Source organism: Lactuca virosa, chromosome 2 (assembly GCF_052849685.1).
Source record: "Lactuca virosa cultivar CGN04683 chromosome 2, Lactuca_virosa_CGN04683_v6, whole genome shotgun sequence".
Classification (NCBI taxonomy): Eukaryota; Viridiplantae; Streptophyta; class Magnoliopsida; order Asterales; family Asteraceae; genus Lactuca; species Lactuca virosa.
In genome coordinates this window covers 96044776-96058303 of record NC_136427.1, presented here as the reverse complement: position 1 = coordinate 96058303, position 13528 = coordinate 96044776, and the positions used below count along the sequence as shown (strand labels likewise).

Here is a 13528-nt window from a genome sequence, read left to right as displayed (position 1 = left end):
TCAAAAACAAACCAACCTTAGATAATGATTGTCCTTGGCTCTTGTTAATTGTCATTGCAAAACAAACAACTAATAGAAATTGTCTTCTTTGGAATTTGAATGAGATTTTTTTTTCAGATGGTGTTAATGTCATTCTTGGAATAAAGGTCCGATTTCCAATATTACTTCCAGATATAATAATTGCCTCAATAACACATTTGACCAAAGATATCACCTGTAGTCTAGTGCCATTACACAAGCCATTTTTTTTATCAATGTTTCTAAGTAACATAACTGGAACCCCGAATTTCAAAACTAACTTATGATTAGGCAGACCTGAGACTTTGAGACCATTTAAAACATCATGTGGGTATAAATTGGCATCATAGTGATCATGGACAAGCTCAGATTGACATAGTTTATCTGAACTTAGATATTTGACTTCATCTCCTATAAATAATGCTAGCAAACGATCATTTATTTTTCCGACAACTTCATTTTTTGGAGCAAGTATTGCTCTTTCCTTCCACCATCTTTGCTAAATTTGGAGATTTGATGAAAAAAGCTTCCCCTTATTTTATAACTTTTCTAAACTTGTAAATGTAAGTAATGAGGACATAACCTTGGATCTTGTTACCCTAAATTGTGATAAATATTAACATCAATATTCAAGTTTGGTTATTGAAAAGATAAATATAAATATAAATAGGTAAATAATTAAAAATCATATATGTAGATACCTCTCCATCCATTAGAATAAGTTGAATGTAGAAAATTTTGTCTTTGTTATAGTAACTTTCCGGTGTCCATAATCTGAAACACGAAGCTTCATAGTGAACATGTCCTTCAAGACATGAAGATCACGTATGAGAGTAAAATCAGCAATAGTCATGAATCTGTAAATTATGGTGAAATATTAACATGGTTAAATATGGGTAAAACAGTAAATTAGGATGAACGTTTGTACATGAATAGATAAGCATAAATGTATATACAATACAATATTATTGAGGATGAAATATTGGCTTAATTCATATTAGTTGTATATGCAAAAATTCAAAAATAGAAATTTGGTTGTTGGTGGAACTTATTTGATTGAATATTTCTATGAAAACAATCTTTATTGACGATTTTCAATTGTTATGAAACAGGAAAAACATGGATTTGTAGTACCTTGTAGTATGACATTCGAGGAGGATAGAAAGAAAGCAGAGAGAAAAAGCAAAGGTATTGAAATCGTTATGGGTGTTGTACTTTATAGAACATTGGTGATATGGAAGTTAATATTGATATGGAAGGTATTCAATACATATTGAAATTAGCTTATCATTACCGTATTTTAGACTTTTGAATGATAAATTATGTTGATCTGGTCAATGATGTTTGTTAATTTTGGTATATCTTTAGTTTCTTTGAAATTTTGCTAATTTTCAGGAATTTCAGTGATTTGATATTCATACACATGGTAAATAAGCAGGAAAATATGTTTCTAAAAATATGTTTCTAAACTTATGAAGTTTTTTTTTCATACGACAATTTTTTTTTAAAAACTGATAAATTCGTGAGAAAAATTAAAGCATGAATATTTTAATACATATGCGGGTCTAATATATCTCTCGTGACGATGAAAAATCTCAAAATCTACTAACATTAATATTTCTGCAATTTCTTGAAATGTAAACATAATAAGTGTAACAAAATTTGGTAAATATCCCTTAATCGGGCGCGGGATAGGTGCGGTGGGTAATATTGACATATTCTGACATATTTTGTTGATATATAAGAATTTATGACTATTTATCAATATGAGTTGTAAAATAAAATTCAAATTGGAGAAGCAAAACAATGGCACGTGGCGTACTATTGATTTAATAGTTTGACACATGACATAATGAGATTAACCATATTCATTTATTAGATATATATATACTAGGCGAATGTCCGCGCGTTGCGCAGAAGCATCTATATAACTGAAATTTTTACAAATATATGTTTTTTTAAATATAACAATAATGTTGTTAAATTTGATATAATAATTCGTATACTAAGTTGATATAATATATTGATTATTTTGAATTATATGATAATATATACATCTATTAAAACTGCATAATGTCAATCTTTTGAATGACCTCTACTCGCGGGTTACTCATGAATAAAATTAAATGTAATATATGGTTTAATGTTATTTATAGTTGTTGTTATTGTTAAATAATTTTTTAAAATTTATTTGTTTAACGTTTTAATTTCTATCATTGTAATTATTTAAAACATCAAACAATTTTTTATTTTATTTTAAAGGTAACAATATACTCATTTATATAGAGTTATTTTTAACTATTGTTATTGTAAGTTATTTTAAGATACTTATTTGAAAACTTATAATGATTATAAAATATCTTTAGGAAATATTTTTGTTAAATTGATATTACAATTTAGTTTTGCGTTTAGCACTACAATTTATCATTTTTAACTATTCACAAAATATTCTTTGGGTTTCTTAAGTGGAACTGAAATTTATATTGAAATTGACCCTATAATGTATTATTTAAATTAACAATTTAAATATTTTATCCAAACTGTTCAAAAGTTGTAGCTTTAAACTGATAATGGTTTACATACAACAACATATTAAATCTAATAAATTAAGTATAATATGTTAAAAGTAAAAGACATAACTTTATAAGTAGAAGTAAAAATATTATTTTAATATTGAAATTTAGTTTATTTTTTTGGGAAAGAGGCCAAAGCCCCGACAAAATGAAATTTAGTTTATTTATGATTACATTTTAGGTTTGATATTTATTTAACCTTATTAACCAACTTATAATCATTATTAGAAAGACACTAAAATTTATCACTTTTAATTATTTACAAAATATTCTTTAGGTTGTTTAAGTTGAACTAAAATTTATATTTAAGTTGATCATATAAGGTTACATTTAAATTAACAATTTAAGTATTTTATACAAATTGTTCAAAATTTGTTGCCTTAAAATGATAATGGTTTACATATAACAACATATTAGACCTAATAAATTAAGTATAATATGTTAAAAGTTAAAAACATAACTTTATAAGTAGAAGAAAATATATTATTTTAATATTGAAATTTAGTTTATATATGATTACACTTTAGGATTTATATTTATTTAACCTTATTAACCAACTTATAATCATTATTAGAAAGAAATTGAAAAGTCATGGGAGTTTCAAATGAATGTGGTGAAAGGAAAAATGAATGGGAGTTTCAAATGAATGTGGTGAAAGGAAAAATGTTTCTTTTATAAGTATACTAGACGAATGTCCGCGCATTGCGCACAAACACATATATGGTTGAAATCTTTACAAATATATGTTTTTTTAAAATATAACAATAACGTTGTTAAATTTGATATAATAATTCGTATACTAAACTAATATGATATATTGATTATTTTGAATTATATGATAATATATACATTTATTATAACTGCATAATCTCAACCGTTTGAATGAATTCTACATGCGAGTTACTGATGAATAAAATTAAATATAATATATGGCTTAATGTTATTTATAGTTGTTGTCATTGTTAATTTATTTTTTAAAATTTATTTGCATCACATTCACTAGTACAAAAATGACCTACGGTCACACCTTCCGAAAAACGGCCTATGACACTTTTTATTAAAAGTGTGGCCAAAGGTCACTAAAAAAATTTAGAGCTGAGACTGTTTTTGGATACATTTAAATTAGTTTGTGTGGCAATTATATAGATAATCAAAACTTTAACCACACTTAATTATACCAAAACTGACAAATATTAGTCACACTCGAACACTGAGGCCATAGGTCACAATCAGCCACATGTATCGATTATCATTGCCATACCTTTTTTTATAAGAGACAATAGATAAATGTATTGTGACATGAGGCAATTGTATGTGTGTTTATAACCTGGTGACTTTTTAGACACATAACAGACAAAGTAGCTAAAAGGTGATGCATATGGTCACACTAAATATTTGTGTCCATAGGGCAGTTCTGTACTAAAAATAGTTGTACTTAGTAAACGCAAGACAACAAGTTAGTACTGGTTGTTTATGGTCATGTATCTTTTATTAGGTGTGTCAAAATATGATGAATTAGCTTTGAGAAGAAACAAATATTGTGAGTGTAGGTAGCATTTAGTTATGATTACAGTTATTATATGTGTCTATATGTAAATATAGTTATAAAAGAACAATAATGTCTTATCGGTATAATTATGGGTCGTTTATTGGATATGTTACTATATTTATGGTCATTCTTTAATAATAAAGAAGAATACAACTACAAATGATAAGCTCGTTACTTTTCCTATTAATAATCACAAGTGTTTACAAGTTAAAATACATTAATGAAACAAACAAAACTACAACCTTTGTCTCATTGACATCATTTCAATTTTTTAATTCTCTTAAACAAAAAAGAATGTACATTTTCCTATTAGGTTTGAAAGCCAAAACATTTATTGGAACGTAATGCCCTTGAATGCATCTGTGGTCCTCTTGTAGAGCCTAGGACACAAGTATAAAAGTATCTGTTATGGACCATAAGCATATGTATTTTTTCAAGCATTATAACAAGCACACACACTTACCCTTCTTTTATTTTTTTAGTGAATTCAAGTGTCTGTTTATAAAATAACACAATCAATTTCTTAAATAATTATAAAAAATATAAACAACAATTAAAATCCAAATTGAACATAAATCAAAATTAAACACAATCTAAACCAAACCTAAATGCCTTCTTTTCTCCCATGTCTTTGAGCAAACGGGATATTACAGATGGAGGCGAAAGGGGTAGGATAGAGAAGAAGGGGGTGTCGATGAAAGGAAATTAAAAAAGAAGGCTCCCGTGTTTTACATTTTATAGCATACTTGTATTTTGGAAGGAGATGAACAATGCCTTGTTCGATGAATGATGCATTGTAGTGGACTACCTTGTATGGAGATGATTGTCGACTTTGGGAAGGAGATGAATGGTGTGTTGTGTAGGGATAGGAACACCTAATGTTGATTTGAAATTACCGAGAAGTTGAATGAGATCAAATGTAATTTTGTAGAGTAAAAAGCAAGGTTGTAAAAAACGCTAGACGTTAGCTAGGCGTTGGACCAGGGTCTAGGGATTAATCGGCTAGGCGGGGATTAATCGGGGACCATTAATTATTAAAAAAATTATTAAAAAATTAATAAATATAACATTAATCCTAATAATATAACATTAAATATAACATTAATAAATATAACATTATATCAATTAAAAAAAATAATAAATATAACATTATAACATCAAGCTACGATTACAAAAAAACCCCTTTGATCCTTAATACATCACAAACTCATCTACATCACAAATTATCTTCTCGTTGTCGCTTTCATGCATGTAAACAAGCATGTATGTTTTCGAGTATTTTGTAAATTTAAACGGAGCATTATTGAAACCAGGGTAGTTGTTGCAAGGCATGAAAGGAGAGGATAAATTTGTGCTTGGAAACACAGAAACTCAAGTGAATACTCTTTCATCATCAAACTTGAAAATACATGTAGGAAATGATTAAACATATTAGAACTCACCATTTATCTGAAAGAGTTGGCCTGATAAATGCATAGTAGTGTCCACCATGCACACCACCATTATGAACCAATACACTGCCAAGATACACAGTGAAAAGGTAAGTCCTAACTTTGCAAATACCTAATATTTGACAGCCACATTTGATACCTATGCAGGTTATAAAGATTCCGGACACACTTATCAGCATCAGGAGATAGATATTTTCCATTTATCTACACAATGAATCAGAACAATAAGCAGGGACGTTTAATAATTCTTCAAACAGTTATGAGTTGCAATTTTTCATGCACAATTAATACCATAGTATGATTATTTTCTTGTCGATCTGAAGTCCACATTGATGCATTCGATGTAATTCATATTGTGTCCTTCAAATAACTTTTGTATTGTCAATTGATCGAACACTTGGTGGGCAGATGGTTTAATACACAAAATAATTAAAGATTTCATCTAGATACAATCTGATTTCATACACAATTTGTTTGTCAGCTGATTTCATACATCAGCTCCAACTGATTTCAGAAAAATAAATTACAAAAAAACAATTGCTTACCTGATGTTGCAGATGTCGAAGTCGCTTCTTCTTCGTTTTCATTCCAACCAACATCACCATCACTTATGCCCTACCTGTTACAACCGAGACACAAATCCAAAACCTCGAACCAGAAAAAGATGAAGAAAGAACAAACGATTTTGGAAAGCAAATTAACAACCCCTGCTTTCTCCCTCGCTACCTTTCCCTTCGCAGACCTCTCCATCTGATTCAATCAATGGTGCCTGACGCGAGCTTCGAAGTTGAGAATGCGAAGGATAAGTTCTTCTAAGCTCGGGCTTCTCTAACTCGAGATTATGATGGCGAAGTTCTAAGTTGAGCAGGTTCATACCGGAGCAAAAGGCGTGATCAAAAGAAGAGGATGTCGGCAGTTCAATTTCTCAGTCCGTTCATGGTTGAGAGTTGAGACGAGAGAGAATATTTTTTCCCAATACGTTCGAATGAGAAAATTTGGAACCAGCCCTAGAAAAGTTTTCAATTTGACATTTTTGCCCCTAATTTTTTTTGAATTTTCGTTGACCGCTTTTGACATTGGAAAATATGTAGTTTGAGTAGAGGGAATCGAATTTTTAGTTTTTCGGACGGAAATTTAAATAAAAACTAATTAAATTTAGCGGGAAACTAAGATTAATTAAGAAAATATTTTAGGGGGAAACGAAAATTTCATACACGATAAATATACATTTTATTTTTAAATTTTGATTTATCAAATTAGGAGGTATAGTGTGATGACCATCATGTGGTTTCAGTAGGGATGGCAAGTCGGATGATTGTTTGTGTTTTTTACACGACATCGAACACACTATTTTTATTCAACCAAGACACAACACGACAAGATAGCATGTTATTTCAGTAACATGAGCACGACTCAATAAGATCACAACAAACACGAATAACATGATATCACTACTTTTAAACACGACAAACAAAACACATAAAACAATATATAATGGTACTAAATATACACGACTTATAAACATGAACACGTCGCTGACACGACGTTTCATGCTATTATCGTTTTAATATCATGTCAAAAAAGGGATTTGTTTTATATGATCATACAAGTGTATGATTTGTGGGATTGTTCAATGTGACCACAGAAGATGACAAGAAAAGGTAATCATAAAAGGAATCTCATGGTTGGAGTGTGTTAGGGGTGAGGGTCAGTTGAGTTTTGGTAGGTCAAGTGGGGAGTAGGGACCACTTATAACGTTGTTTTAACAAAAAGTAGTAAAAAAAAAATGTTAAAAGAAGATAAATAATGGTGTTTTTAAATTTTCATGCTCAAAGTTAATGTAACTTGTATAATTAATCATGTATATGTTTACATCTCATGCTTATTGCTTATGCTTAGGGCTTATGATTTATGGTGTATGGCTTAGGGAATAAGGCTTATGATTGGGAATTAAGGTTTACAACTTATGGTTTATGAATTATGACTTATGACTCGTGACTTAGGGCTTAGGGATTATGACTTAAGGCCTAAGGCTTATGGATTAGGGTATATTACTTAGGGCTTAAGGGTTAGCACTTAGGAATTATGACTTATGGCTTATAAATTATGGTTAACGGCTTGTGGCTTATGGATTTGGCTTATGACTTATGACTTATGGCTTGGGGCTTAAGGCGCACAATGTATGACTTTGGGCTTGTGCCTTTTGGCTTATGGATTAGGGCTTATGGATTGAGGTTGTATGATGGGTTTATGGTTTAATGAATAGATGTCAAGGTTTAGGGCTTATGTTTTATAACTTATACCTTAGGGCTTGTGGCTTGTGGTTATGGTTATAGGTAATGGCTTAGGAAATAAGGATTAGGGCTTAGGGGTTATGACTTATGTTTATGGCCTAAGAATTAAGGCTTACAAATTAGGCTCATGGCTCATTGCTTATTGCTTAGAGCTTCGAGTTTATTGCCATGGGCTTGTTGCTTATGGATTATGGGTTATGACTTGTGGCTTATAACTCATGGCTTATGGATTAAGGATTATGACGTATAACTTATGGCTTATAACTCAAGGCTTAAACCACAAATCTTAAGCCTTCAATTATAAGGCCTACGCCCTAAACCCTACGCCATAAGCCATGTATGTGTATGTATGTCCTAAGCCTTAAGTCTTAAGACCTAAGACATAAACCTTAAGCACTAAAACCTAAGCCCCATTCCATAAGCCTTAAGCCTAAGCCATAAACCATAAACAATAAGCCACAGACCATAAGCAATAAGTATTAAGCCCTAATCTCTAATTCGTTATCTCTAAACCATAAGTTCTACTCCATAAGCCCTAATCTGTAAGTCATAATCCTTAAGCTATAAGTCGTTAGCCATAAGCCATAAGCATGTACCAAGCACTAAGCCCTATGTCTTATGGTGGGTTGGGTGGGTGTTAGAGATTATAGGATTAAGGCGTACAACTTATGTTTTAGGGCTTAAGGATTATAACTTATGGCTTAAGACTTATGGATTTTGGCTTATGGCTTATGGTTGATGAGACATAAGCTATAAGATTAAAGCACTAAACCTTAGTCTTAATCTTTAAACTATAAACAATAATCCATAAACAATAATCCTGATAGATTAGGGTGTATAAATTAAGTTTCACTCTTGTCTCTTAAGGGTTATTGTGTATGGTTTATGGCTTGTGTCTTATAGATTAAGGATTGTGGCTTATATATGACTTATAACTTAATTTTTATGGCTTATGGCTTATAATGGTTTATGTTTCGAGACTTATGACTTAAGGCTTAAGACTTATAACATATAGCTTGTGGTGTATGATGTTTGGCTTATGGCATTATGGCTTATGACTTATGACTTATGACTTAGGGCTTATGGATTATGGATTATGGATTAGGTCTCATGTCTTATAGGTTTAGGCTTAAGGCACATTCCTACATCCCCACCTCACACACACCCACCAATTCACCTAACTCTACCCCTACCTACACCAATACTACCACCTCTCCCTATATTCACACCCACACCCCACCCTCACCTTATATAACCTACACCGCCCACCCACACATACACCTACTTTACACACATCCGACCCATACCATAAAACTCACATGTATATACTCATCCACCAACCTCTACCATCCCATACCCATACCCATATCCGACCCTACCCACCTACTTTATGTCAACACAGATACCCCACACCACCTCACCCGTGTATCGTCCACTTAAGTATTTGCTTTAGAGTTATTCCTAGTTTACCATGATTAATAAAATTTTAAAATATTTAAAAATATAAAAGAAATATTAATTACAAGAGAAGATAATAATAATAACAAATATTATAAAATAAATAACACAGTTTAAAAAAATGTTTATTAAAAAAAATATTAATTTAATTTTTTTATTAATTTCAATTCTTCCCACCCATAGATATCCAAAAAATTTAAACTTCCCGCACCACAAAATTGAATTTTTTTAAATTTCCCACACCTCAAAATTTCTGATGACTTAAAATTTGCCCTTCTACACTTTTTCTTCGGTGCTTGCAAACTAGGGTTTTAATTTTATTGGTTAAAGAGGCACCGACATAGACATTCATGTACTACCCCTCTCCTCCATTCCCTGATTCCCTCTCAATGCTATGAATCTTTCAAGTTTCAAGTCCTGCGATACCCCCAAAATCCGATTGCGACACCTCTGTTAACCGGTAATCCCATCCCTGACGGTGTACGGTTCCACGGTTTACGATCTTAGGATCCACAGTAGCTCCTCGTGTGTTTACCTTTTTTCTCAAGCCTTAACCGGTAACATTTTTATTTTGACTAAGCGCACCTTCAATCATTATCTCATTACCTCATTTCCTTCGTCCTTCATAAATCGAGAAACTGGAATCGATTCTAGCAGATCAACGAAGGACGTCACACCCCAATATGGTTTCTGGCGACCCTCCTGGTAGGCTTTCAATCGAAACAGATGAAGATGACGATGATGATTTAGTTGGTAGTAGCCCAATTCAACAACCACGATTAACAAGGATTCCATGACTTTATAGAAACAATATGGTACGATTCCTAGGACCATATATGACCCATCGTTGGAATCATACAGTGAGCCGTCTGCTCACCATCTCTTCGATCAGATAAGATTTCCCCCCTTTTCTCACATTTCCAACACAAATTTTACATCTCTTATGTTCTGCACAATTTTTACTTCCTATCAGTTGCCAAAATTCAAAAAATGGAGTCTTTGAAGTTGGTTATAGATGAAGCTGCTCAAATGAAAGAGTCTGAGGCCATCATTCCCCTTCAAGTTCCCGGAATGGCGCTTCTTATTCTCATTGGATATGAATGCCAATTACTTGCAACAGTTAAAAGTGTAGTAAGCCTATATTAGTTTTTGTATTTTCAAAATTTTGGCCTTTGCTCATATTTTACTTTGAGCCATACTTACATTCAGTGGACAGGTTTCTAGTAAATGTGGCTATGGAAGAACCTTATTTAAAAGATAGAGTTATTTGGGTAATTCTAAACATCTATTGAATGTTCAATACAAAATGCATCTACGAATAAGTTCTTTCTCGAATTTGAAATTTATTAGAATCAAATCCTGGATGTAGAAAATGTGACAGGTAAAAGCTAGTGTAGGAAATATCTTCCTGGGCTAATGTTTGGTTCATATTCATTTATAAATACTTTTTGGTGGAAGGGAATAAGATAATGATGCTGGCAAAAAAAGAAGCATGGTTTAGGTGTCTACTGTGATTAAAATAGTGGACAAACTTTATAAAGGTATATTGTTGGTTATATCTTATTCATGTACAACTGTTTTTTTGACTTTCTGATTTTTGTTGTTGTTGGTTAGTTAATGTTTTGTGGGTCTCAAGTTTATCTAATCTTTTTCTTTTAATGTTTGTAACTATATTCTCAATGATCCTTAAATACATCTTCTTTCACGTTTATAGCATGACACCAGTCCAATGAAAGGTTAGTGTTGGTGTCTTATCTATCTATATTGTAAACGTTATTTCATTTGAAGAGAATCTTCGTTACAAGCATGTGAAACTTCATGGATTTTCAGTAACTGTAAAAGTCAATCGACGGACTTCAGAAAGGAGAAGATATCACAATCTTATCTGATGTATGTTCTTGTAGCCATTTGTCTGTTGGATTCATTTCTAGTCCTTAAAGGTTTGTTTATTTTGTTAACTTGTTTGTGCATTACACATTTTTTTTTTCATAAACTACTCTACTAAGTTTTTTATTTAGTCAGTTTTGTTTCAATGTTGTTGGTATAGGTACCAAATATGAAATCACCTCAAGCCAATGAACTCCAAAACTTAAACAAGTGCAAAGCAAATTTTATATCTAGCGATAGCTTTCTCAAGAAGACAAGTAGCAATACCAACAAGATGATAGTGTAGTTATATCTAGTTTTTGGTTTATGATATTTTATTTCTCTTTATACCATATTTTTAGACTTGTTATTAGTACAAGGTTTTTTTTAATCATGGATTCATGTATGGATTTTTATTTCAATTATTACTAATATCACTATCAAATTATGAATTTTTTTTTTGTTTCATATTGTTGGGTTTGGTTATTTTAATTTAAATTATTTTGATGTGTCTACAATATAGAAAACGTAACAATAAATATTAAATTAAAGTTGCTTTAATATAAATTTAGCCATGTTTTATAGGTTTTCAATGTCTCTAAAATTATATAATGGTTACTTTACATCACTTTTTAAAGTGCGGCTAAATGGTTAACAATAGCCATAATATACAAGAGTTATGAGTCTAAAGTTGTTATAAAATGATGTTTATTCTAAAGTTTTTGTGACTAAGTTAAACAATAACAACATGAAAAACAATTTATGTGGCAGATAAATACCATAATTGATTGTTGTTGTGACTAAATACTACCAAATCGTCACTTACCTCATTAATTATATGTGTCCATTTATCGAACATTGACATGTTCACCGTAATTATATGTGTTTAAAATATATCCAATAGTGTTAATACGATACCGAATAGTCATTAATTTTACCAAAATGTGTGTCTTTATAATACTTATGATTGTATTTCACTTAATTGTGTGTTTCTATACGATATGCTATAGTCACAAAAATTGGTTGTTTTTTGTGACTAATTATTAGCAATTTGCCACTTATGAAATTAGTTACATGTGGCCATTTAGCAAATATGGTCATGCTCACCGTAATTACTTGTTTACAAAAGATACACAATAGTGTTAATAAAATTTAAACTGTGTGACAATATAAAACAAAACAACTACACTAAAACATCATGAATGTCGCAAATTGGTGATATACAGTCACCATAGTTACTAAATAAATGTGTCTACTGACGGTTTAACGCTACAATATTGGATATTTAAGGAACAAAATTCTATACACATTTGTCACACTTTTATAATACGGCCACATGTTCTCATATCATACAGACACTACATTTTAAAGTGACCATAAGACCCATACGATGGCGTCACCTTCCGTCACACTTTCAGTGAAAAAAATAAAATGTCACTATACGCATATGGTCACACTTTTTTGGTGTGACTGTAAGTCATTTTTCTTGTAGTGATTTTAATTTCTATCATTATATAAATTTAAAACATCAAACATTGTCTTTTGATTTTAAAGGTAAGAATATAATCATTTATATCGAGTTATTTTGAACTATTGTTATTGTACGTTGTTTTTAACCTACTTATTTGAAAATTTTTAACGATTATAAATTTTTTTTAGGAAATATTTTAGTTAAATTGAGACTATAATTTAGTTTTTGCATTTAGCATTACAATTTATCACTTTAACTATTCAAAAAAATATTCTTTGAGTTTTTTAAGTGGAACTGAAATTTATGTTTAAGTTAACCATGTAATGTTATATTTAAATTAACAATTTAAATATTTTGTTCAAACTGTTCAAAAGTTGTAGCTTTAAACTGATAATGGCTTACATACAACAACATATTAAATCTAATAAATTAAGTAAAATATGTTAAAAGTTTAAGATATAATTTTATAAGTAGAAGTAAAGATATTATTTTAATATTGAAATTTAGTTTGTTTATGATTACACTTTAGGTTTGATGTTTATTTAACCTTATTAATCATCTTATAATCATTATTAGAAAGACACTACAATTTATCACTTTTAACTATTTACAAAATATTCTTTGAGTTGTTTAGTTAAACTAAAATTTATATTTAAGTTGATCCTATAATGTTATATTTAAATTTATAATTTAAGTATTTTATACGAATTGTTCAAAAGTTGTAGCTTTGAAATGATAATGGTTTACATCCAACAATATATTAAAACTAATAAATTAAGTATAATATGTTAAAAGTTAAAAAAACATAACCTTATAAGTAGAAGTAAAGATATTCTTTTAATATTGAT

The 13528-nt window shown here is 30.3% G+C and overlaps 2 long non-coding RNA genes across 14 annotated transcripts; one reads left to right on the top strand and one right to left on the bottom strand.

Moving 5' to 3' along the window:
• Positions 1 to 546: 546 nt before the first annotated feature.
• LOC145157215 (uncharacterized) lies at positions 547 to 1250 on the bottom strand. The gene is made up of 3 exons (XR_013737174.1): positions 1153 to 1250; positions 720 to 875; positions 547 to 617 (listed from the first exon to the last, which is right to left on the bottom strand). It is a non-coding gene; the product is annotated as an uncharacterized LOC145157215 (long non-coding RNA).
• An 8365-nt stretch (positions 1251 to 9615) lies between these two features.
• Positions 9616 to 11663, top strand: LOC145159306 (uncharacterized). Of its 13 annotated transcripts, none has more exons than XR_013737626.1 (6): positions 9618 to 9900; positions 10001 to 10474; positions 10560 to 10884; positions 11058 to 11079; positions 11174 to 11283; positions 11391 to 11663. It is a non-coding gene; the product is annotated as an uncharacterized LOC145159306 (long non-coding RNA). The 13 variants fall into 13 exon arrangements; XR_013737631.1 differs by having other exon boundaries at positions 9623 to 10474; positions 10560 to 10614; positions 10713 to 10884; XR_013737622.1 differs by having other exon boundaries at positions 9616 to 9900; positions 10001 to 10884.
• Positions 11664 to 13528: the final 1865 nt, after the last annotated feature.